Below are 27,550 nucleotides of genomic sequence, written 5' to 3'. Positions count from 1 at the left end.
GCATGCTGCAACTACTGAAGCCCACATGCCTAGAGCCCATGCTCCTCAACAAGAGAAGCCACTGCTCGCCGCAACTAGAGAAAGCCCGCATGCAGCAACAAAGACCCAGTGAGCCAAAAAAAACAAATATATAAAAATAAATAGAATGATTATACTAAAAAGAAAACTGATCATATTAGGTTACATAAGCTGTCTCCAAAATTCAAAACTTAATTTAACACAGGCCCCATTATCTGACCACAGTATTATTTCAGCTTAACTACCAAAACATATCTTGAAAAACACATAAACAAACAGACAAAACATCCTGTCAGGAAACTCAAAACCCTTACACACCTAACTTTTGTTTAATCCATAAACTTAAAGAGAACACCACAGTGGTAATCATAAAATACATGCAACTGAATACCAGCAATGTATAACATTTCAATGAGGAAGATATTATACCAGTCCCTTACTTGAAAATTACTGGGGGAGAAGACAAGTCAAATTTTTTCTCTTGTTGTTTTGTTTTACAGAGTGATTTGTAGTTCAGGGAAGATAAATAGCTCCAAGTGAAAAGGAGAAGCTCTTCTTTATAGAAAACTGCCAATTATGAATGTAGATAGGATGACAGAATAAGAAAACTATCATGTTGCAACCTTTCATGAAATTACTGATTCAGGCAATGATTATCAATCAGTGTTTTAATCATCAAATGGAAGATTGATGGGGAATTAGACATTGTATGGTACCAAAGTAACACCACAAAGATTACTTTTTACTTGTAAGGACTGAAAAAAATATAAAATTCACAGTGAAGGAATGCTACCACTCTCATCCATCATCAATCTCAGCATAAATAATGGAACAAACACATATTATGTGTCTCCAAACGAGATACAATGTGAAGTGTACATCCTAGCCAAAATGTTTAACTGGAATCTAATCACATTTTATATGAAATACAGAGAACAGAAGAACAAGCTAAGAACTCCACAGAGAAACACTCCAACAAACCCAGGAGGTGGGGTGTTCTATGGGACAACTAGCATGGTGTCTACAGCTAGTCAATCCCGTAAAACAAGGGATGCCTCAATATTAAAAGAGATTAAGAGACATACACAATTGCAGTGTATGATCCCAGACTGGATCCTGGAGAAACTGAAGACAATGTTGATATTAGGTGATGTGAAAAGGATTATTTATTTTGTTAGGTGTGATGATGTTAACTGAAAATGTTCCTGGGTAAATAAATGTGCTATATCCATACAATGGAATACTATTCAGCTGTAAAAAGAAACAAAGTACTGATACTTTGTTTGGCTATAACATTTTATTTAAGAATTCAGAACATGGGGATGGCTTCACTGGGGAATTTACCAAACATACAAAGAAGAACTTATACCAATCGTTCTCAAACTCTTCCAAAAGACTGAAGAGGAGGGAACACTCCCAAAGTCATTCTATGAAGCCACTATCACCCTGATACCAAAATCAGACAAAGCACCAAAAAAGAAAATTACAGGCCAATATCTTTAATGAATATAGATGAAAAAATTCTCAACAAAATACTAGCAAACCGAATTCAAGAACACAAAAAAAAGATCATACAACATGATCAAGTTGGATTCATTCATCCCAGGATCACAAGGATGGTTCAACGTATGCAAATCAATCAATGTGACACACCACATCCACGAAAGAAAAGATAAAACCACATGATCATTTCAACAGATGCAGAAAAAGCATCTGATAAAATTCAACATATTCATGTTAATAACTCTTATCAAAGTGAGTATAGAGGGAACATATCTCAACATAATAAAAGCTATTTTTGACAAACCCACAGCCAACATAATACTTGGTAAAAAGCTTAAAACCTTCTCACTAAAATCTGGAAGAAGACAAGGATGCCCACTCTCACCACTTCTATTCAACATAGTATTGGAAGTCCTAGCCACGGCAATCAGAGAAGAAAAAGAAATAAAAGGTATCCAAGTTGGAAAGGAAGATGTAAAAATTGTCATTATAGGTAGATGACATGATACCATATATAAAAAACTCCACACAAAAACTACTAGAACTGATAAACAAACTCAGTACGTTAGCAGGATACAAAATCACCGTACAGAAATCTGTTGCATTTCTTTACACTAAAAATGAAATGTAGAAAGGGAAAGTTTTTTAAAAATCCCTTATAAAATTGCATCAAAAAAGAAAAACACTTAGGACTAAACTTCACCAAGGAGGAGAAAGACTTATATATTGAGAACTATAAGACATTGATAAAGGAAACTGAAGCTGATTCAAAGAAATGGAAAGATATACCATGCTATTGGATTAGAAGAATTAATATTGTTAAAATGGCCATACTACCCCAAACAATCTACTGATTTAATGTGATCCCTATCAAATTACACATGACATTTTTCACAGAACCAGAACAAATAATCCTAAAATTTATATGGAATCACAGAAGGCCCAGAATTACCAAAGCAATCCTGAGAAAAAAGATCAAAGCTGGAGGCATAACTCTCCCAGACTTCAGACAATACTACAAAGCTACAGTAATCAAAACAGCATGGGCTTCCCTGGTGGCGCAGTGGTTGAGAGTCCGCCTGCCGATCCAGCGGACACGGGTTCATGCCCCAGTCCAGGAAGATCCCACATGCCGCGGAGCGGCTGGGCCCGTGAGCCATGGCCGCTGAGCCTGTGCGTCCGGAGCCTGTGCTCCGCAACGGGAGGAGAGGCCACAACAGTGAGAGGCCTGCGTACCGCAAAAAACAAAACAAAACAAAAAAACAGCATGGTACTGGCACAAAAACAGACATATGGATCAATGGAACAGAACAGAAAGCCCAAAATAAACCTATACACCTATAGTCAATTAATCTTTGAAAGGAGACAAGAATATACAATGGAGAAAAGACAGTCTCTTCAGCAAGTGGTGTTGGGAAAGCTGGACAGCCGCATGTAAACCAATGAAGTTAGAACACTCCCTCACACCATACACAAAAATAAACTCAAAATGGCTTAAAGACTTTATATATAAGATTTGACACCATAAAACTCCTAAAAGAGAACATAGGCAAAACATTCTCTGACATAAATTGTAGCAATATTTTCTTAGGTCAGTCTCCCAAGGCAATAGAAATAAAAGCAAAAATAAGCAAATGGGATATAATTAAACTTACAGACTTTTGCAAAGCAAAAGAAACTATAAACAAAACAAAAAGACAAATTACAGACTGGGAAAAATACCTGAAAACGATGTAACTGACAAGGGCTTAATTTCCAAAATATACAAAGGCTCACACAACTCAGTTACAAAAAAACAAACAACCCAATAAAAAAAATGGGCAGAAGACCTAAACAGACATTTCTCCAAAGAAAACATATAGCTGGCCAATAGGCACATGAAAGGATGCTCAACTTCACTAATTATTAGAGAACGACAAATCAAAACTACAATGAGGTATCACCTCACACTGGTCAGAATGGTCATTATCAAAAAGTCTACAAATAATAAATGCTGGAGAGGAAGTGGAGAAAAGGGAACCCTTCTACACTGTTGGTGAGAATGCAAACTGTTGCAGCCACTATGGAAAGCAGTATGGAAGTTCCTTAAAAAACTAAAACTAGAGTTACCATATGATACAGCAAACCCGCTCCTCATCATATATCCTGAAAAAAACTCTAGTTTGAAAAGATACATGCACCCCAATGTTCACAGCAGCACTATTTACAATAGCCAAGACGTGGAAGCAACCCTAAATTTCCATTGACAGATGAATGGATAAAGAAAATGTGGAATACAATGGAATGCTACTCAGCCACAGAAAAGAGTGAAATAATGCCATTTGCAGCAACATGGATGGACCTAGAGATTATCACATTAAATGAAGTCAGACAGAGAAAAACAAGTATCATATGGCATCATCTATATGTGGAATCTAAAATATGATACGAATGAACTTATTTACAAAACAGAAACAGACTCACCAACACAGAAAACAAACTTATGGTTACCAAAGGGGAAGGGGGATGTGGGATAAATTAGGAGTCTGGGATTAGCAGATACAAACTACAATATATAAAGTAAATAAACAAGTTCCTACTGTATAGCACAAGGAACTATATCCAATATCCTGTAATAAACCATAATGAAAAAGAATATTTATGTGTGTGTGTATATATATATGTGTGTGTGTATATATATTTACAGACACACACACACACATATATATATAAATGAATCACTTTGCTGTACACCAGAAACTAACACAACATTGTAAATTAACTACACTTCAAGAAAAAAAAAAAAAGAATTCAGAAAATGGGTGAACCTAAAAAACATTATGCTAAGTAAATGAAACCCAACACAAAAGACCATATTATCATATGAAATGCCCCTATAGGCAGTAGGTTAGTGGTTACCTGGGAGTGGGTCCGTGACTGACTACAAATGGACACAAAGGATCTTTTTAGGGTAATGGAAATATTTTAAAATTTGACTGTGGTAATGGTTGCAGAACCCTGTAAATTTAGTAAAAATCATTCAGTTGTATAATTAAAATGAAATAATTATATGGTATGTAAGTCATACCTCAATAAAGCTGTTAAAAATTTTTTAAATTTAAAAAATATATTCCTATTTTTAAGAGTCATACACTGATATACTTAGGAGTAGAATGTCACAACATCTATACCTAATTTAAAATATTTCAGTAATAAAAACTAAAGAGAGTTAAGAAAAGAAAAAAATTCCCTCTCTCATGTATTTCTGGTAGAGTAAAAAGTGGTAACACCTCTATGGAGGGCAGTTTGGAAATACATACTTATACAAATTACAAATACTTTTATTATTTTATCAGTAATTTTGTTCCTGAAGTTTATTTCAGATACAGGTGCATATGTCCAAAATGATGCATGTATATAAGGTTATTGGCTGCAAAATTGTTTGTAACAGTAAATAATTAAAAATAAGCCAAGGGATCACAATGAGAGATTTCATATATAAACCATGATACATCCACCCAATAGAAAACTTTACAGCAGTTAAAAAAAAAAAGAATAAGGATGTTCTCTAAGTACTGACATGGAAAGATTTCTAGAATACATCAAGTGAAGAAGTAAGATATAGAACAATGTTTATAATATGTTAACTTTTGTGTTAGAAAGGAATACAAAATAAAACCAATATTTGTATGTACATATGAAAAACAGTGGCAAGACACACAGAGTGGACAGAGAGGAATGCGGTGGATAAGAAAGAAAGGTGAGAGCACTCCTTTTTATACTACTTTGTTATACTACTTGGCATCACTTTGTTATATTACTTAGTAATATCACTTTGTTATATTACATTGTTACCTATATTTTTTTTAAATATTATTTTGACTCTTGAATACATTAAAATTCAAAACAATGAAAACAAAAATTTTCCCTCCTCATTTAAAAAAGTACTACATATGAAAATGCACTAGGTATTACTAAAACAATCCTTACAGAAAATTAACTTTTAAAAATAATGTACTTTTTTAGGACTTCCCTGGTGGCACAGTGGTTAACAATCCGCTTCCCAATGCAAGAGACACGGGTTCGATCCCTGGTCCAGGAAGATCCCACATGCTGCAGAGCAACTGAGCCCGTGCACCACAACTACTGAGCCTGTGCTCTAGAGCCCGCAAGCCACAACTACTGAGCCTGAGCGCCACAACTACTGAAGCCCACATGCCTAGAGCCCATGCTCTGCAACAAGAGAAGGCACCGCAATGAGAAGCATGCACATCGCAACAAAGAGTAGCCCCTACTCGCTGCAACTAGAGAGCCCGTGCACAGCAACGAAGACCCAATGCAGCCAAAAATAAATTTATAAAAAAAGAAAAAAGAAAACATAAAAATAATGCACCTTTTTAAAAAAGTAGAATTACTTTATGTATTTTTTGTATCCATGTGATATATTTTTTGTATCCATGTGATTTTTTTTTACTGGCTTATATCAATCCTTCCCCCAACATGCAGGCAACCACTGATGTTTTTCATCCCTATATTTTTGCCTTTACCAGAATGTCACATAAATGAAATGATATGTTATGCAGAGTTTTTAGTCTGTCTTCTTTCATCAGCATTAACAGATAACATATTTCAGAAAAAAGATTGAAAATAAATGATCTGAGTATAAGAAATTTAAAAAATTCCTATGTTATTACTAAGAAAATAAAAGGAATAATAAAGATAAAACAGAAAATAATGAAAAACAAAAAAACCAACACAGGTGATTATTAAAAAAAAAAATTAGGAATAGAAAGGAAGTTCCTTAACCTATTGAAGAAACCATAGCAAACTTAATGATGAAACTTCAGAAGTATTTCCATTAAAGTCAGGAAAAAGACAAGGATGCCCACTATCACTTCTACTATTCAGTGTTTTTCTAGTGACCCTTACTATCCCCTAAACAAGAAGAGGAAATATGATATAAAAATTGTCAAGGAAGAGAAAAAACTGCCCTTATTTTCATATTATATAATCATCTACATAGAAAACTCAAAGGGAAAAAGATGACATGAAAGAACTAACAGGTTTTTTTTTGTGTGTGTGTGGTATGCAGGCCTCTCACTGTTGTGGCCTCTTCCGTTGTGGAGCACAGGCCCCGGACGTGCAGGCCCAGCGGCGATGGCTCACGGGCCCAGCCACTTCGCGGCATGTAGGATCTTCCCGGACCAGGGCACGAACCCGTGTCCCCTGCATCTGCAGGCAGACTCTCAACCACTGCGCCACCAGGGAAGCCTGAACTAACAAGTTTACCAAGATGCTGGATATAAGCTTACATACAAATCAGAAACATTAAAACAATAAATAAAATTAAAATCTAACACGAAAAACACAATAGCAACAAAAACTACAGCGTCAAATAAAGGTAACAAAAGATGTGCCGAACACTGATGTAGAAAACTTAAAAAATTTCTGAAGAGTATAAAAAAGATGTGAATAAACAAGAGAGATAACATGTTCGGGGATAAGAAAACTCCAATGTAAGATTCCACTTCCCCAAACTGATCAATAAATTCATAGGATTATGAAAGGAACTTAATGATCTAGGAATAACCACCAAAATTTTGAGAACAAAGAATGAAGCTGGTGTTCGGGTGGATTTGGTGTTATCAAATATTTTGCAGAGCTCAGTAATTAAACCAGAGGAATAGAACAATGTATTAAACAGCTGGATAACAAGACCAGAAATAAACCCACCCATCCATAGGGACTTGAAAAATGGCAGAGATGGCTCTTCAAACCAATGGGGAAAGGATTCAATAAACTGTTTTGGAATAAATCTGGAAAAAATAAAATTATATTCATATTTCCAAAATAAAATACCGAGTCGATAAAAGAATTAAATGTAAAAAAAGCAAAACTAATACCACGATAAGAAATACAGAAATTTGTGACCTTAGCATGGGGAAAGTCTTTGTAAACAAGTCACAAAAAGCATATCCCATAAAAGAAAGGTGAAAGAGATTGGGTCACAACAAAATATAAAACTACTTATAAGACAAGACACCATAAACACAGTTAAAGGATGAGCCACATGGGACTTCCCTGGTGGTCCAGTGGTTAAGACTCCATGCTTCCACTGCAGGGGGCGTGGGTATGATCCCTGCTCAGGGAACTAAGATCCTGCATGTCACGTGGTGCCACCAAAAATAATAAAATAAAATAAAATATTTTAAAAAAATTGATGAGCCACAGGCTCAGAGAAGATATTTACAACAAGTAAAAACAAAGGACTGGATATATATTCATTATATAATATATATTTGTAATAATTTGCTGTCATTTTCTGTTTATATGAAGTTTATATAAAACTTACAAATCAAAAGGAAAATGAGTGACATGAACAAGAAGCTCACAGAAGAGGAAATAAAGAGCGGCCAACGGACATGAAAAGAGGGTTGATCTCAAAAGTAATCAGGGAAATGCAAATTAAAGTCAGATACAGCATTTTTAAACCATCAAAAAATCTCAAAGTTTAATATTAATCAGGTACTGGAGTAAATGCTATTTGTCACACACTGTGAAGCACAAACTGTTGCAGCCCCTCTGGTAAGCAATAGGGCTGCAACTAGCAAAACTGAAAACCAGTCACTCCTCTTCTGGGAACACACCCTAGAAAAACTCTCATACGTGTACACATGTGGAGACATGTACAAGCGTGCTCATTAGGGGGACTACGAAAGTGGAAAATTCGAGGTAACCTAATTGTCTATCCATAAGATAACAGATAAATAAAAGCTGGTCTGTCTTCCAGTGGAATCCTACAAGATAGTTACTGGATTTGTACACAGTGTATCAATTTGAAAATAAAAAGTTGAGTAAAAAATACAAGTTGAATGATTACACATATATAAAATACACCATTTAGATAAACAGTTTTAAAGCACACACAAGAAACGGTAAGCTTTCAGAAGCAGCTATAAAACTATTTTTTAAAGGGACCGCAGGAACACCTTCCACACTAAGCAGTGTGGGTGTCACTGAAAGAATGAAGGGTGTGTGTGGGGAAAACGGGGAAAAAATAGATTAGACACAAATACTCTAAAATATTAGCAGTTGTTAATTCAGGGTGACAGAAAAATAGGTCTTCTCTTATATTTATAGCTTTCTTTGTAATTTAAATTTATCAAAACAGGAAAAGCAGCATAATAAAAATGCAGTAGGATGGCTCACCCTCAATCTTGTCTGCAGCACTTAATGGCAGTGTGACCTTGGAGAAGTTAACTTCTCAAAAGTGTCTCCTTCCAGATATAAATCATCAATACCAATTTACTTACTGTGAGGTTTATGTGGAGGACATGAATTAACCAGTCAGCACTAGGGCACTCTGTAGTTTCTGAAGTTAAACGACATTCAGCCACGCACATAAATGCACACACTATGAGGGCACAGAAATCAAGCTGGCCTAGCCTGAGACCTGGGATTGGCTCATTCCCTGACAGTGGGATCACAGGACTTCTTAGGAAGGCTGAACAGGAGGCTTTGTGAACCCTGACACTGTTCTAAATCCCATGTCCCAGGGGAGGGACAGAAAGAAAAACCAAAAACATCAATGCATAGAAAAATATAAAAAGGCCCAATATGGACACTGTTATTTTATTACTGACTTCTTAAATAATAATGTCACATAGCACCGTCAACAAATAAATTATATTTATAATTTAAAAATAATTTTCATTTTATAAAAAATAAACTTGTGATTGTATTACCTGCACACGCATTCACCAACTAGATTCTAAATAATTTACATTAAGCAAACCATCTTCTCTGTCTTACAAGTTTAGCACAACGTTGGGTGCACAGCAGGCCACCAGTAACTATTGTTGATTTGGGGGCTGATCAACAACAGCTGAAGAAACATCTCAAATAATAGAAAAGCCCAGAAAACCTACAGAGACAAAACAGTTGTCAGCTTCCGGATTTATTAAGCGTGCAAGTGCTTTAACCATCAAATGAAACCACTGTCCTCAGAGAAGGAACCAACATCTCAGTTATTAAGCACAGAACTTTATGGCAGCCAAAGATGGCTGCATTTGTGTCTTATCTACAGGTGTTACAGAGCCTCAAAAGGGCTGTGGACCAAAAAACTGGAAATCATTCAAATTATTATTTTTTAATGGAGGGCTTTTCAGAGTTTTTAATGTTAATGTACATGCTCTGAGAAGAGGATATATTATGCAATGTTTCTCAAACTTCACTGAACACAGAACCTATTTTAAGTTTCAGAGCCTCTGGCAGGACTAGAATTCCGCACTTTGGGAAATGCTATCCTAGAATATCTTTGTATTCACTGAATCACGAAACTAATTTTGATGATTTAATAAATAAATATTTAAGTAGTAGTTTGAAGTAAAAAAGGAAACCCAAAAAACTAAACAAACTGGTTTAACTACTTTGGAAAATTTTTTAGTGTTATTCACTAAGATATAACATACATGTACCCAATGACACGGCTACTACACTCTCAGGCAGAACACTCAACAACGTGTATGTCCATAAGGACATCAAAAAATGTTCACTAAAGTTTTTAATAGCACACTATTCATGAGAGCCCCAACCTGGAAACAACCCACAGTAGAAGAAAGAAATTTAGAGAATAGCACATTATACAAAATGAAAACGAACAAACTACATCCTCACATGACATCATGGAGAATCTCTCAACCATAAGGTTGAGCTAAAGAAGCCAGGTACATAAAGAACAGACACTATAATGCGATTTATACAAAGCTGAAAAGCAGGCAGAAGTAATCTAAAGCATTAGAATTCAGGACACTGGTAACTTCTGGGGAGAAGGAGGAAATATAACTGGGAGAGACTGGAGGGGACCTTCTGGGGTGTTGGCCATGTGCTGTTTCTGTACCTAGATGGTAGCTACAGCTATGTTCACTCTGATAATTTATCTTCTAACTTGCACACTTTTCTTTCTGCATGCCATACTTCAACAGAAATGTAAAAAGAGCTTGGCAGTCCAATCAATTATCTGTTTATTCAGATACGATGTGCAATCAGTGTAGGCAGGTGTCCACACGATGTGCTGGCCCTGGATGCCCCAGCTATGGGAAGAGCACCAGGTACTAAGCCATGTCATCTTCAAGAGAGCCCATGAATTAAGGAGCTTTAAAGACCTTTACTGTTCACATTTCACAGGTGAGGAAACTAAGGCTTAGAAAGAGTCAGTAACTTGCCCAAAGTTACAGGCTGTAAGTGGTAGAGACAAAAATCAAACAGGACTCCAAACCTCATGTTCTTGGCCACTGCCCTTCCTATCCTGGGAAGTCTGCTGCAGCCCTCTTGACCAGAGCTGCTCTGAGTGGGTTTTAACTTCTCGCAACCATTGAACCTTGAGACAAACAGTAAAGCAGCATCACACCCTTACCATCTTTACACAGAAACACTCAAGATTCACATTCTCAAAATCTGAAATATGAGTTACTAACAACAGTAATGAATAGTAACTAATAATTCATGCAGGTATGGACCTTTTATTTTGCATCAAAAACATGCTGGGCACAAGAAAATAAACTGGGGAGTGGGCAGAGGGATCAGCTCAAATGCAAGGGCTCTGGAGAAATGGAAAAGAGAGTTCAGTTACAGCAATGGTACAATTATTTAAGCAAAAATAACCTGATATTCTTTCCTGGGGTGCAAAAATGTTGGTTATTTTCTACAGAGTGAAAGTAAATTTAATTATTTAAAAAATATATAAAATGTTTCTAATTGCAAATGTAATACATGTTCATCAGAGAACTGTGAATGCAAAAACAAAGCACAAAGATAATGAAAGCTGAAAGATAATGTTAACATTTTTTTTTTTTTTTTGGCTGCACCATGCAGCATGCGGGAATCTTAGTTCCCAGACCAGGGATCAAATCCGTGCCCCAATTTTTTTCCTTTTTATGGCTGAGTAATATTGCATTGTATATATGTACCACATCTTCTTTATCCATTCCTCTGTTGATGGACATTTAGGTTGTTTCCATGTCCTGGCTATTGTAAATAGTGCTGCAATGAACATTGGGGTGCATGTGTCTTTTTGAATTATGGTTTTCTCTGGGTATATGCCCAGTAGTGGGACTGCTGGGTCACATGGCAGTTCCATTTTTAGTTTTTTAAGGAACCTCCATACTGTTCTCCATAGCAGCTGTATCAATTTACATTCCCACCAACAGTGTAAGAGGGTTCCCTTTTCTCCACACCCTAATGACTGTCATACAGAGTGAAGTCAGAAAGAGAAAAACAAATATCGTACATTAACCCATATACATGGAAACTGAAAAAATTGGTATAGATGATCTTATTTACAAAGCAGAAATAGAGCCACAGACGTAGAGAACAAATGTATGGATGCCAAGGGGGAAAAGAGGGGGTGGGATGAATTGGGAGATTGGGATTGACATATACACACTATTGATGCTATGTATAAAATAGATAACTAATGAGAACCTACTGTACAGCACAGGGAACTCTACTCAGTGCTCTGTGGTAACCTAAATGGGAAGGAAATCCAAAAAAGAGGGGATATATGAAATCCAAAAAAGAGGAGATATATGTATACATATAGCTGATTCACTTTGCTGTACAGTATAAACTAACACAACATTGTAAAGCAACTATATTCCAATAAATATTAAAAAAAAAAAAACATAAGGAACTCTTACAACCCAACAGCAAAAAAATAAAAAGATCCAATTAAAACATGGGCAGGGTTTCCCTGGTGGCGCAGTGGTTGAGAGTCCGCCTGCCGATGCAGGGGACACAGGTTCGAGCCCCGGTCTGGTAGGATCCCACATGCTGCGGAGCGGTTGGGCCCGTGAGCCATGGCCACTGAGCCTGCGCGTCCGGAGCCTGTGCTCCGCAACGGGAGAGGCCACAGCAGTGAGAGACCCGCGTACCACAAAAAAAAAAAAAACAAAAAACAAAACAAAACATGGGCAAAACACTTGAATAGACATTTTTCCAAAGAAGATTTACAAATTTACAAAAGGCCAACGTGTATATGAAAAGGTGTTCAGTATCACTAATCATCAGGGAAATACAAATCAAAACCACAATGAGATATCACCCTACACTTGTTATCTCTTGTGTGTTTTTCATGGTAGCCATTCTAACAGGTGTGAGGTAAGAAGCCCATGTACTGCAAAAAAAAAAAAAGAAAACATCCTGCCATTTGTAACAACATGGATGGACCTTGAGATCATTAGGCTAAGGGAAATAAGTCAGAGAAAGACAAATACTGCATGGTCTCACTTATATGTGGAATCTAGAAACATTTAATTCATAGAAACAGTAGAATGGTGGTTGCCAGGAACTAGGGGGTGGGAGAAATGGGGAGATGTTGGTCAAGGGGTACAAACTTCCAGTTATAAGAATGTGTCTGGGGAATCTAATGTACAATGTGTGGACCATTCAACAATAGTGTATTGTTAGTACTTGAAAGTTGCTAAGAGAGTAAATCTTAACTGTTCTCACCACAAAAAAACAAAAACAAAAGACAACCCACGACCCCTGCAGTGAAAGCACAGAGTCCTAACCACTGGACTGTCAGGGAAGTCCCACAATGTTAACATTTTTGATGAAGATCTATCAAGCCTGTCTCTCCTCAGGAAAACATAAGCCCCCATCCCACCAGCTGCCACTGCCCTCATCCTATCCCTGTTTCAGCCACAAGGGCTTCCTTTCTGATCCCTGACTGTGTCAAACTCTTTCCCTCCCTCAGGGAGTCTGCCCTTGTTCCCCCTCTAACTCAAAAGTTAGAGGTTCTTGGAAAGTCTGGCTCCTTCTCATGCTTTAGGTCTCAGCAAAATGTCATTTAGGATAGTCCTTTCCTAGCCCCTTATCTCAAGTAGTTCCCCCAGCCCCTATCTTCTAGCACATTCCTATCACATATCACATTCCCATTATTCTCCTCTAAGTCCTTAACCCTACCTGGAATTCTTCGCCTGTTTGTTGTCTGTCCCCTTCACAAGGATGTAAGTTCATGAAGGAAAGGCCTTGCCCATATTGTTCAATGCCATAAGCCCAGAGCCTAGCACACAGTAGGTGCTTGATGGGTATCTGAATATTGTACAAATGGTCTGGTAATGTGCTTTTATCCACTTAACATATTACGAAAATGTTCCCAAGAATAAACTGAATCCAAAAGTAAATTCCTGAGTTTCTGTTAGATTATGCTCACTCTTCTTCAGCTATTTTCTAATACAAAGCCTTATTCTAATAGGCTGCACTGATTCTGATACTGTTCATTTAAAAATAAAAGGTCCAGACAGGAAAAAACAAACACACAAACAAACAAAAACAAATTTCAATGAAATTCTGGGCCCAAGCATGGTAGATTCAGAGTCATCCAAGGCGAAAACATAAGCTAACTATTAAAGATAATTACTGGAAACTCCCTGGCGGTCCAGTGGTTAGGACTCCACACTTCCACTGCAGGGTTTGATCCCTGGTTGGGGAACGAAGATCCTGCCCGTAAGCAGCCAAAAAAAAAAAAAAAAAAAGATAATTACTAAACTGCTGCCAGTTGTGCAACATTCTGACTTCTTCTGCATAAAACATGATACTACAAAGAAGTATAAATCCTAATTGCCTAAAAAAGGTTCTATGCATATAGGGTTTAATACAAAATGATAGGACTTCCCTGGTGGCACAGTGGTTAAGAATCCACCTGCCAATGCAGGGGACATGGGTTCAATCCCTGGTCCAGGAAGATCCCACATGCCGCGGAGCAACTAAGCCCGTGCGCCACAACTACTAAGCCTGTGCTCTAGAGCCCGCGAGCCACAACGACTGAAGCCCGTGCCCCTAGAGCCCGTTCTCCACGACAAGAGAAGCCACCACAATGAGAAGCCTGCGTACCACAACAAGGACCCAATGCAGCCAAAAATAAAATAAATGAATTTATTAAAAAAATACATATCCTTGGGTTTCTCTGGTGGCGCAGTGGTTGAGGGTTCACCTGCCGATGCAGGGAACATAGGTTCGTGCCCCGGTCCGGGAAGATCCCACATGCCGTGCAGCGGCTGGGCCCGTGAGCCATGGCCACTGAGCCTGCGCGTCCGGAGCCTGTGCTCCGCAGCGGGAGAGGCCACAACAGTGAGAGGCCCGCATACCGCAAAAAAAAAATACATATCCTTGAAGAAAATTTCCCTAGTAGTACCCTCTCAAACTGAACACATTAATTCATAAACAAAGCAATATAAAATTCTGTCATTCTTACCTCCTCCAATTATATTAGAAACAAACAGAACCAGTGATGTCTGACCACTACTTCTCTCTTCCCTTTTCTTTCTTAAGCCAGTGGTTCTCAAACTTTATTGCATATTATCATCTCTTGGAGAACTGTTATTATTATTTTTTTTCTTTTTGCGGTACGTGGGCCTCTCACCGCTGGGGCCTCTCCCGTTGCGGAGCACAGGCTCTGGACGCGCAGGCTCAGTGGCCATGGCTCATGGGCCCAGCCGCTCCGCGGCATGTGGGATCCTCCCGGAACAGGGGTAATGAACCCGTGTCCCCTGCAACGGCAGGCGGACTCTCAACCACTGCGCCACCAGGGAAGCCCAAGAGAACTGTTATTATTATTACATCTACTGTATGCTCTCTGGAGAACTGGAGAACTAAAAAATACATGAACCTTTTCAAACTGAGGTATGAGATATTAAGAGGCATCAAGCTACTTTAAGGATTAAGCATATTTGATAAGACTTACATTTCTTCTTACTTTGAAGCACACAGTTGGAAGTATAATAGGGAATCAAATTTTATTTATTGAATGAATGAACTGCAACCACTACATGTGCATAATCTAATAATGCTTAAAACTGAAATATTCTTTACTCTGTCGGGGCGAAAAAAGTTAACGTCAAAAAGAACTTGCTTTCTATCTTACCTAACTTCTTCATGCTCCCCTCTCTCCGTAACTGTAGCAACAGCACCTGCCTGGTCCTGGCACTATAGTAAGTGCTTTGGAGACCTGCTCCTTAGTCAGGGGCTCACAGGCAGCAGAGCAGGGCTGGAAATCCAGGTGTCCTCACCCCATAAGTGGGGTCTGGAACCTCTGCAGTACAAGGCATCCTTCCTGACTTGTTTTTATCTCTCTAGTCTGATGTCTTCATACTTTCCTCCATGTAGTGAAGCACCTCTGTTCTTCCCCAGGGATAAAGAGTTGACAAAGCTAAACCACAAACTTAAAAAAAGGGAAATCCTAAATGCAAACACAGTTCAATCTCCAAGCAAATCATGCTCAGCTCTTTCTAATTCTCACCCAAACAATTTTCAACAAGTCTCTTCCAAGTACACTTTTCAGGAAGGGCGGAATTGCTGAGGGAGAATAATGTTAGTGAGTTTATATTCCAAATAACTCTGAATAAGCTCCCACACTTCTGTAAACATTAGTGAACACTTCGACACAGAAGCAGTGGCCATCAGGAGCCAGCAGAGTTGCTAAGAAAATTTCACCTGACTAACCTCATCTCCATATTCAAAAGGGTTCCTTGACCAGAAGATCAAGGGAAGCCTTAGATAACACACAAGAATTAAGCTTCTCTGAAGATGGCAGTGCACTGAAAGGTCCCTCTGAACAAAATGGAAAAAGCTGAGTCCAGTGGCAGTGCCTAGATGGTTCAAAATCAGCTGATCCCTCTTGGCCAGTGGCTTTTTCACAGCCAGTCTTTTGTTTAACACACGCCTCTTGGGCGCAAGCTAGAACTGTGAGAATACAGTACTGACCAAAACAGCCAAAGACCTGTCCTCCCATTTATGTTCTAAGGCTGTTAGAGCATCTTTGTCAACCTGGGAGAAAAACTCTAGGGTTTAATCACACGCCTATCTTTAACCTTTTCCTGTTTAACACTTCTTATGAAAGACAAATGAATATGGGTTTATTCAATTTTGAAGGCAAGGCAAAGCAGGAAAAAATAGCAAATTCATTAGAAGATATAATTGCAATCTAAAAAGCTTTCAACAGGTTAGAATAGAGCCAAAGCAAGATGAAATCTGACGGGAAAAAATTTACTGTCCTATATCACAGTTCAAAAAACCAACTGCATAAGAGAGGATGGGAGACCATTTTAACACCCGTCTAAGTTAGGAAGACCTAAAGGTTTTAGTTGAGTATGAATTCAGTATGAAGAAAGGTGATGGTGTAAAGGAATAACTGGAGAGTCAGGAAACAAGGATTCTAGTTCCAGGGGCTGGGGGAGGGGGCAAGTTACTGGATTTAGGGAGTTGCTTCTCTCATCAGAGCCTTTAAGGGATTGGGCCAGGATAACTCTCAGATCCCATCTAGCTCCACCATAACAAAGACAATGCTCACTTCTGTACACTGCTGTGTCCCCAGCACCTAGCACGGAAAGCATTCCCCAGGTGCTTGTAAATGAATGGCAGGGCTAACAGAAATCCTACAGGTTAGTACCATAATGTGCCTCCCTCCCCCAGCTCACACACTAAAACTCCTAACACACTCTTGGGTTCAAGAAAGAGAAAGGAGTCTGGGCAAAAGGGATCATAAACCCATAGCCACATATATGTTCCATTTTAAAAGGATCCTTGGCAAGTTAGATTTACAGTTGAGAGGAAGGTTAAGGGGTTGGTTTCTCAACTCCCATAATAAGAATTGGATGAAGCAGTGGCTGAAGGAACTGAGGAATGTTCTGTTCTGGGGAAAACAAAAGCTTAGAAGGGCCATAGTAGATGCTTTCAGATATTTTGAACAATACGTCAGTGTAACTCCAGAAGGCAAACGGAAGTCCAAAGATAAAAATCAGTGGGGGACTTCCCTGGTGGCACAGAGGTTAAGAATCCTCCTGCCAATGCAGCGGACACAGGTTCGAGCCCTGGTCCCAGAAGATCCCACATGCCACGGTGCAACTAAGCCCGTGTGCCACAACTACTGAGCCAGCGCTCTAGAGCCCATGAACCACTACTGAGCCCGCACGCCACAACTACTGAGCCAGCGCTCTAGGGCCCGCGAACCACAACTACTGAAGTCTGCGTGCCTAGAGCCCGTGCTCCGCAACGAGAAGCCACTGCAATGAGAAGCCTACGCACTGCAACGAAGAGTAGACCCTGCTCACCGCGACTAGAGAAAGCATGCACCGCAATGAAGACCCAACGCAGCCAAAAAAAAAAACCCGTGGGAAGGTTCAGTATAGATTACTAGAATGGGCTGCTCCTCACCAACAGATCTCTTCAAGCAGCTGGCAGGAATGTTAAAAAGGTTAATTCCTCACTGAGTTTTAAGTTATTTTAGATAACTTCTAAGGTCCCTTCCAACTCCAAGATTCCATGACTTTGTTATTCATATTTAAAATGTAGTATACAGAAAAGGTTTGGGACTTCCCTGGTGGTCCAGTGGTTAAGAATCCACCTTCCAATGCAGGGAACGCCGGTCGGATCCCTGGTCGGGGAACTAAGACCCCACATGCCGTGGGGCAACTAAGCCCGTGCGCTCTAGAGCCCACGCACCACAACTAGACAGGAGCCTGAGTGCTGCAACAAAGATCCTGCAACTAAGATCCAATGCAGCCAAATAAATAATTTTTTAAAAACCTTTAAAAAGAAAAGGTTTCATTTTGCATAAAATTTTTAAATTGTTCCATTTTTAAGAATGAATCTGAAGTACTCAATGAGTTTAAGAAAACCCCCCATATGAAGCATAACTCTCTGTGGTTGTTATACAGTTTTAGGTAGACAGTGAGTATAAATACCTAATGCTCCATTATTATTTCCCCATTCTGCCCTTGCATCCCCGGCTGGCTGCAGTGATACCACCCTCAGATATTCTGAGATGTATGGGAGAATGCCCTTCATTCTAGCCTCATTAAAATGGAAACCTCCAGCCTCTTGCGTGTTGAGGTAGAAGACACCTGGGTTTTTAAAAACCTATTTTAAAAACACATATCATATACCGTTTGCAAACAAAGTATTTTATTGTAGTAACAATATATGGGAACACAGCGCTCTGCAACCATGGGCTCCATTAACTTTGGATCAAAAATATTTTTAAAAAAAATTCCAGAATGTTCCAAAATGCAAAACTTCAATTTGCCATGTATGCTGGCAACTATTTACATATCACTTACATTGTATTTACAACTAACATAACTAAACGTTATGTTTTACATAACATTTACATTACATTAGGTATTACAAGGAACCTAGTGATGATTTAAAGTATATGAAGGATGTGCATGGATTATATGCAAATGCCATGCCATTTTAGGGACTTGAGATGGATTTTGGTATCTGAGGGAGTCCTAGAACCAATCCCCTGCAGATACTGAGGACAACTGTATTTTATAGATTTCTGGGCTTGCGGCATGTAGGATCTTTAGGCTGAGAAAGATGAGGAGAGGCCAAAAGTAGTAGAACATGACAAGGAAAATTTATTTGAGATTTTCTCTTTGCTCCTGCCTTATCTGCACTTGCATCCAACCCACACAAAAAAATGTACTCTTTGTAATAAGTGAGACTTTTTTTTTTTTGCGGTACGCGGGCCTCTCACTGCTGTGGCCTCTCCCGTTGCGGAGCACAGGCTCCGGACGCGCAGGCTCAGCGGCCATGGCTCACGGGCCCAGCCGCTCCGCTGCATGTGGGATCCTCCCGGACCGGGGCACGAACCCGTGTCCCCTGCATCGGCAGGCAGACTCTCAACCACTGCGCCACCAGGGAAGCCCAATGAGTTAGACTTTTAAGCAGGGTGTTTTTTTTTAAGGTTAACTGGACTCTTGGGCTTAAGTCTGTATCACTTCTACAGCAATTTACAAAGCACATTTCACAACATGGTAAAATGGGTATCACTATCTCATTTTTCAGAGACTGGTGCAGCCCAGAAACAAGGAGACCTGGAACCCAAACTTAGGTTCAACTCCAACTGCTGTGCTCCGCCTCCAGAGCACAGTGCCTGTAGAAGAGCCCAACCTCACACCCAATCCCATAGCCTCTTGAGATTCCTGGGTAGGGAGCAAAGAGTACAACAAAAGTGGACTCACTCTGCCCTGAGTGGTAGGCAGTCTGAGGGAGCCATGTGACAGAGCGGCCTATGGGAAGAGGCAACAGGATAACCAGGTTCAGAGAAGCTAGGAAAACTGGAGCAGAGCAAAGATGACACAAGTCAGGCAGAGGAGCACCAAGGCCGCCTTGAGAGCTGGGCTGCCTGTCTCTGTTTTGCTACAAACAGCTTTACTCATTGGAGGAAGAGGACAGTGCAAGCTGCTCTAGTTAACACTTCTTCCCATTGTTGCCCTAGGTGAGTAGTATTACAGATCTTTGTCATTCTTGTCTGTTAAGCTAAGTTACTGCTTCCCTTGTCCTTAGCTATTTGAATGTATTTCATTCAGTCATTCGATATGCCAGACATGTGTTACAGGCTAGGCTGCCTGGCCCTCAAGTTGCTGACACCATGCAGCGCATGGACAGTCATGAAAAGGTTCATGACTCCAAGTTTTAGATTGAACATTATGAGCAAAGCCCACCTGGAGAAGATGGAGGGACACCCCCCTCCCCAGCCCCAGCTCAAATGTCTCCAAACCTGCGGCCACCGGACATGACAAGGTGCTGAGTTTGCACTCTCAGAATGTGTAGATGCCCGCCAAAGTGCAAATTATACAAATTATATCAGTTTAGAGAATGAAACTAATACTGAGATAAGAGTTGATTATAATTTTTTCTCTCAGCAAGTGGGTAACTCCGTTCTTGAAAACAAATTCTGTTACCGAAATAATAGCCAAATATAGCTCCAGATAAGAGACATGGTTGGAGCCCTCACTGTCATGCTGGTAGTAGGTGGTTGCAGACTTGTGAAATGTTTAACGGGAGCAGTACTTCCTTAATTCAAACTTAAAAGAGCCTACTTAAAGTGCACTGATTTGGAGGTTAGCAGAAATCTATGTTCTAGCCAAGGAGTGGGCAAATTTTTTAAAAGTAAAAGGCTAGGGCTTCCCTGGTGGCGCGGTGGTTGAGAGTCCGCCTGCTGATGCAGGGGACATGGGTTCGTGCCCCGGTCTGGGAAGATCCCACGTGCCGCGGAGTGGCTGGGCCCGTGAGCCATGGCCGCTGAGCCTGCGCGTCTGGAGCCTGTGCTCCGCAGCGGGAGAGGCCACAACACTGAGAGGCCCGCGTACCGCAAAAAATAAAAATAAAAAAATAAAAGGCCAAATGGCAAACATTTTCTGTGGGCCACATGGTCTCTATCCCAGCTATCTGATTCTGCCTTTGTAGCGAAAATGGAGCCGTAGACATTATTAAACATATAGATGTGACTGTGCTCCAATAAAACTATTTTCAAAATAGGCTGCTGGTCTGAAAGTGTTTGTCTAGCCCCATGAAATGGCATCTCAGAACAGCAACAAAACCTCCTAAGGTCTCTCTTCTCTATGTTTCCTCATTACCCCAGAAGGCTATGTCACTGAAAAGGGGATCCTAGTGCTCATAACATGTTCCTTACATGAAATGGTTCCTGGAGGGTAGCAGGGCTGAGAAGTATTAAACTAGGCTGTGGATGCTATAAGGGGACAACAAAAGGCCTTGACTTCCTGACTAACTACCTGTGTCAGGGTCAGATCCACACAGAATGGGAAACAATCTACTCTAGCTCTGTTTTTTATTCCTTAATTTCTCAGTTTCAAGGAGTGCAAGTTACACCCCTAGTCAAATCTTCTATCCTGTTGCCTCTCAGGGTCCCACACTACAGACTGTTCTGCGGCTTCATCTCCCCCTCACCTAGACATGCCCCCTACAAGTTGCTTCTAACTTATACCATCGCCTTCCCTCTTCTAATTCACAATGTATCAAAAGCTCCGATTGCAAAAGCAAATCGATATTTATAATATGCAACTTTTTACTAAAGCAAAATCATTGCTCATAGTCCAAAAAAAGATACCTGCCAAAGAACCTATTAAATGAACTGCAACTTTTGAATTTATCTGCTGTGCCAGGTCATTTAAGAGCATCCTGTTTGACCCTCCAGTTTTGACCTCATTCATGAAGCTGTAGTGTGTTTATCTACTACACAGTGAGCAGGGATGAGCAACGATAGCTGTTTTCTGATGTAACAGAGAAGCATATTTGGCCTGGACATATTATGGTTGCAGAAGGAATAAAGGCATTTCCTAAAATGGGATTCTACCTGTATCATCCAATGGTGGACAGAACAGAGCTGGAGACTGGGCACAAAGACAAGGCAAATCATTTGAAAGGGAAGGAAAAGAGAGAAAAGTAACCACTGGTGTATTTTCTTAGGGATAAAGAGAGTTGAGTCTGATCGTGAGTTGAATATGACCACTAAAATAAGTTTATATAGTTAAGTTCTCCTGAGATACCATGGTATTTTAATAATGATTCAATTTTTTAAAAAATATATATATATAACCTAAAATGGTTTAATTGAGCTTAACTCTTCCAACTCCTCAAATCCTTTAGGGAAGAAATATACTAGAATATATAACAAAACATGTAGCTGCATAAATGATTCTTAAAATCTTATAAAGGAGACTATTATGGTCAATTTTAACCGATAAGGATAATTTCTCAATTAAAATAAGAGGAACTTACCTGTAGAATTTCAGATGAGACTAAAACACTAGCTGAAGTTTTTTGTTTTCCGTATTCCATGCTTTAATTAAAAGATATGCCGTGCACTACTGAACAGAAGAACAGAAAAAGAATATATCTCAGTCATAACTTAACAACATTGGGCATGAGACATCTAAAATTAATGTTCTATACCTAGCAAGCTGCTATAGGAGCAAACCATTATATATCAACATTCTTTTCATTTTTGGAAAAGCTTTGATCCTCTCTTCTTCCTCCTTGCTCTCAAATCACTTCATGCATCTCATCTGGAATTATACTTGGCCACTGTCTTGTTAACAGGCTTTATTTTCAGGACTGGAATTACCCAACAACCATTCATTTGAATGAACTTTCTAGTCAGGAGAAAAAAAAAAAGGTCTTAGACTCTTATCTCTAAATAGTAAATAGTTCCCTTCTCTACACTGATACAGGTTCAATGTATGCTTTTATCAGGCATCAACACATTCTGAGAGCACAAAATCAGCTCCCTACCTCTGTCTAAGCCGCCTGGGGAAAGCTAAAACACAAAGCTGTTCCCAGGTGAAGACTGCAAACTCAAATCTTCCTCACCTCTGAAAACAGAAAAAAAGACATGGTTTGGTAATTTGTTCCTTATTGATAGCTCTACCTGACAAACCAGCCACCTCCTAAACGCTGGTACTAAGTGCAAAACACATGAAGGAAAGAAAACCGTCTCTGCTTTGCACATTCTCCTTCCTACAACAGTGGAAGACAGAGAAGAAACACGGAATGCCACTCTTGCTTGCTGCTGGCATCATTCCCTATTGCTTGAAAAGTGAGGCTCCATTGCACCTTAAAGATTTCCTTTAAAATGCCTTGTATGCTTGCTAAGACCCCTTTTAAAAACCTTGTAGCCCTAGCCTCTTCGGGTTTCCTCCTCTCTCTGGCCAATTCGCCCATTCTCCTCCTTAGGTCCACATTCCTCCCCACCCCTCCCCAGGAGGAACAAGCCTCCCACAATTCGGCTGCTGGGCCCTTCCCTAACTCCTTGTCAAGGCTTTACCCCAGGCCTGCTTGGGGAATCCGACACCGAATCACCGTCCCCGTCCGCTCCCCCGCCGACCCGCCCAACTTGCTTCGTGCTGCTCCCCGAGGAGACGGGAAGGGAGTAGTCTGCGCGCTGGGGCAGAGCAGGGCGGACAGCATGCTCCTCTCAGCCTCGGCCTGGCCCTACCACGCACCCCGGCGCTCCTAGGTGTCGCCCGCGGCCCCACCTCCCGCGCTCACCTGGTGGGGGAACAAATAGTCGCGGAGGCCCAAGCGTCTGGGCGCGGCCGCTCGCGGCTCAACCCCGGCCGCGCTCCGAGAGAGGGCCGGAAGAGTGGGCGGCGCCTCCCGGCCCAGTTGTCCGGGCCTCGGTGTCCCGGAGGAGGGCACGTCACCGGCGGAGCAGGTACCAGCGCCACGCCCGCCACCCAGCCCGAGGGCCTCCGAGGCCTCCGCGCCGCCCCAGCACCCACCCCGGACCACACTCACCCACCCGCGTGGCGCGCACCGTGCTCCGACGTGGGCGGATGGCCTAAGCTCCAGCCCCGCGCGCACACGCAGCCTCACCGCAGCCGCACGCGCGGCCGGGCGCGCGCAGACCACGCGCCGGGCCCTAAGCCCCTTGTCCTCTCGCTCGCACGCACGCACGCGCGGGCCCTGACCCCCCAGGAGGGCGGTGTCGCGCGGCACCCAGGCCTCCGCGCTAATCCGGGCGCGACCTCGGGATTCTCGGCTTCACCTTGCATTCCATGCACCGGGGTGCTACGTAGTCATTTTACATTTGAGCTTGGCAGCGGTTAGTCGATGGGCTGACCTCGGGAAGGATTTCTGTTGAAGACTCGCTTCTCTTTGCCCCGGCTTGCCCTGTTTTCAAGTTGCGTAAGTGCCCGGCCTCGCGGCAGTCCGGGAGGTATTTACTTACTAAAATTCGCACAGAGCTATGAAGGGAAGAAGACATCTTGGGAAGTTCTTTGCTCTTGCAGACGAAATGCGCGTTCTCCTTCTAGAATCAATAGAAAAAGAAGGCTGGGGATACGTCGGGGTTGCAATGGTCTGGGGTGTGAACAGGAGTCCCGGGAGTCGCATGCTCTCGAGAAATGCCTCTCAAAACCCTCCTTTGGTCTGGAGAATTCAAAGGTCTGTCCCACCCTGAGTTGTCACTAACTGTTGCTTCTTGGAAGGAACGGAGAAGCTTTGAGGCGCGGGAGCTGAGTGTGCTGTATGGGCTCTGTTTGCACCGGCCTCTGGGTGGAGGTTGTTGAATTAATTCAGAAATAGTATTTACTCTCCTCTCTTGGCACCCCTGAAACAGTGCCATCTGAAAACAGTTCCCCATTCAGGCCGCTTGTCTGTGGCACGGTGAACAGGTCGGCAGAGGCATCACGGTGTGAAAAGTTGAAAGAATAGTTCAGTGAACAGCCATGTACATTCCTCCGAGAATGAATAACTCAACATTTTGCGGTAACTGCTTTCTTTCTCTCTCGCCTAAGTAAAGACAAAGACATTCCCCTATGCAACCACATAAGAAACTAAATTACATCTAAGAAACTTAATAATTTGACATCACCTAATATCCAGCCCATATGCAAATTTCTCCAGTTAGCAAAAAAAGTCATATATTGGTTTTGTAGAAAGGTAGTCCCATGGCGTCCAGTTCTTATTTAAGGGATGCAATATCTTCTCTTACCGAATGGATAATAAGACAAATCTCAGGACTTTCTCTTTTAAGTTTCCTCTGTTTCCTGAATTGTCTATTTAATCTTTTTTTTATTGTTTTAAGCTCTTTCAAGTTAAAGACTTTTTTTCAAATTTGTGTGGATCTCTGCTTAACATTTACATTAAAGACTGCTGCTAGTCAAAAGCAAAAAAAAAGAGAGTCCTGTGAAGATTCATGCATTGTATTTGTTATGGTTGTCTCTCTCTTTTTTTTTTTTGGCGGTATGCGGGCCTCTCACTGGTGTGGCCTCTCCCGTTGCGGAGCACAGGCTCCGGACGCGCAGGCTCAGCGGCCATGGCTCACGGGCCCAGCCGCTCCGCGGCACGTGGGATCCTCCCGGACCGGGGCACGAACCCGCGTCCGCTGCATCTGCAGGCGGACCCTCAACCACTGCGCCACCAGGGAAGCCCTGGTTGTATCTTTTAATGTGGAGCAATCCTCCACCTGTTTTGTTTTTGTGGTATTAACTTTTTAAAGAGTCTTTTGGCAGAGGATTCTACTTTCGCAATTTGTCTGACCTTGTTTTCCTCCTGATGTCATTTAATTTTTTCTCTAGATCCCATATTTCCTGTAAGCTCGAAGGAAGGTTGAGAGGTTTGATTAGATGGCAAGAATCCTTCTAAGATGGTACACTTTATGAGGTGCTCTTATTGTTTTCCATCAGCAAGAACATAATAATAAATATTAAACCCCTGTTATTTTTATATGCATAATATTAGGTTGTCCCAGTATCAGTGGTCACTGAAATCTGAAGTGTTCTCCAGATTTCTCTATTAAACTACATTTTCTCTTTTGTGGTTAATAGGTAATCTGTGGGGTGGAGACTTTGGATCTGTTTGGAGGAGAAAGTCTTAGATCCCTGCAAGGAGGACATGGGTTACAAATCCATTCACCTAGGTGGATAGAGTAATCATCTGGATCATTCTGGTACCCAGTGTTAGGCGCTTCATTGAATTAGGTACTAGCTTCATTCAAAGAACAGTAAAACTCTGGACTCTGTGGAGTTTGGGCCACTGTAGGGTTCCTGTGGATAATTCTGGTAAAAGCAGTGATACTTTCTACAAGGTCTTGTGATGTCTGTTTTAAGAAGCCTTGATAAAATCCAAGAGGAGTTTCCTATATGTAACTGGGCATACCTGAAACTAAACCCCCAGTTCCATTCTAACAACAGAAACAAATCAAGAATATGTAATACTAAAAAAAAAAAAAAAAAAGAATATGTAATACTGTGTGTAAACTCTGTCTGTGATCACCTGGTCTCTGGCTCATATCAAACACCTGGGGGTGTGAGCTCATCCATTTAAGCTTATAAGCCCCACTGGGTGAGATCTATGTCAAGTTTACTCTGTATAACAATGACCACTTCAGCTCCCACAAGAGGAGTCTCAAAGGGCATCTTCATTCCACAGACAAATGTAGGGGTTCTAAACAGAGAGCCTGTATCTCCACTTTTATAATTTTTAGTGAGTCAGTCAGTGGATCACATCAGTGTTTTTTGTTTGCATCAGCAAATTCGTGTCTGCTCATGCCTCTGCCAGTTGATCTGAATTTCATCAGAGTCAGCTTTCTAAAAGTCCAAGGCAGAAGCTGCAAGGCAGAAGCTAGACTTGAAAGTTATGTTGCATCATTTTTGTGACATTTTATTGGTCAATAGGAAGCATAGGACTGTTCAAGATTCAAGGGGAGGGGATCAGACAAGGCATGAACACGAGGAGATGAGGCTCACTGCGGAGTCGGAGGGAAAATATTTGGAAAGGAGCTACCACACTGCTCTAGGCCAAATGCAAACTTAGATGTGTAGTATTGATCATAGTGGTGCTTTGCTCAAAATCAGGTGGCTCTGGATCATCTGTTTAACTTCAAGCCTCGTCATAACCACCCATCCCCAATTGTGATCTACACATTTACGTGAAGACTATAAATATGGGCTCCCATTTCTTTTTTTTTAATTAATTAATTTATTATTTAAGTTTGGCTGCGTTGGGTCTTCGTTGCCACGCACGGGCTTTCTCTAGTTGCGTCAAGCGGGGGCTACTCTTCATTGCGGTGTGTGGGCTTCTCATTGCGGTGGCTTCTCTTGTTGCGGAACACGGGCTCTAGGTGCGGGAGCTCAGTAGCTGTGGCTCACGGGCACTAGAGCATAGGCTCAGTAGTTGTGGTGCACGGGCTTAGTTGCTCCGCAGCACGTGGGATCTTCCTGGACCAGGGATTGAACCCGTGTACCCTGCATTGGCAGGCAGATTCTTAACCACTGCGCCACCAGGGAAGTACCCCCCCCCCCCCGCCGTTTCTTTTTGTTTACAGATTTCTTGGTTCAACTGCTTCTCCCTTACAAAAGCATTGTTTTTTTGTTTTTTTTTCCCTATGGGAAGGAAAAAGAATAGGGGCGTGAAATGTACATTTAAAAATTATTTATGGTATTTTGGAGGTTCTCTGAAAATAATAGAGGTGGAAATAGGAGTTAAAATGGGTGTACAACAAAATTATTTGTGGATAGTAGCAGTGTAAGTCTAGGCACTGGACTTCTTTGACACTGTGTAAATATTCAGATCTGAATCCCTGGTTGTGATTCTTTTTCTGGCTCCAGCCCTGGCAGGTAGCTGTGCCCTTTGCAAAGGGTAAAGTGATTGCTACCTGCTGATGCCTTTATCACAACCATTCTTCACCTCACCTTGGCTGACACTTCACCTCACTAAGTAAAGGAAATCCATTGGTAAC

At 41.1% G+C, this 27,550-nt stretch overlaps 1 protein-coding gene across 27 annotated transcripts in view; it reads right to left on the bottom strand.

The window, feature by feature from the left end:
• B3GALNT1 (beta-1,3-N-acetylgalactosaminyltransferase 1 (Globoside blood group)) overlaps positions 1-24,188 on the bottom strand; it is a 32,012-nt gene extending 7,824 nt beyond the window's left edge. For 2 of the 27 annotated variants that reach the window (XM_030845149.2, XM_030845164.2), the window contains exons 1-3: positions 23,356-23,594; positions 22,600-22,679; positions 22,087-22,175 (exon numbers count right to left, since the gene is read on the bottom strand). The gene's annotated coding sequence lies outside the window, so the exon portion shown is untranslated. The other 25 variants (XM_030845155.2, XM_030845173.2, XM_060298453.1 and 22 more) reach the window with 24 other exon arrangements.
• Between the last annotated feature and the right edge of the window lie 3,362 nt (positions 24,189-27,550).

Source organism: Globicephala melas, chromosome 4, assembly GCF_963455315.2.
Source record: "Globicephala melas chromosome 4, mGloMel1.2, whole genome shotgun sequence".
In the NCBI taxonomy this organism is placed as follows: Eukaryota; Metazoa; Chordata; class Mammalia; order Artiodactyla; family Delphinidae; genus Globicephala; species Globicephala melas.
This window is presented reverse-complemented; position numbering and strand designations above follow the sequence as displayed.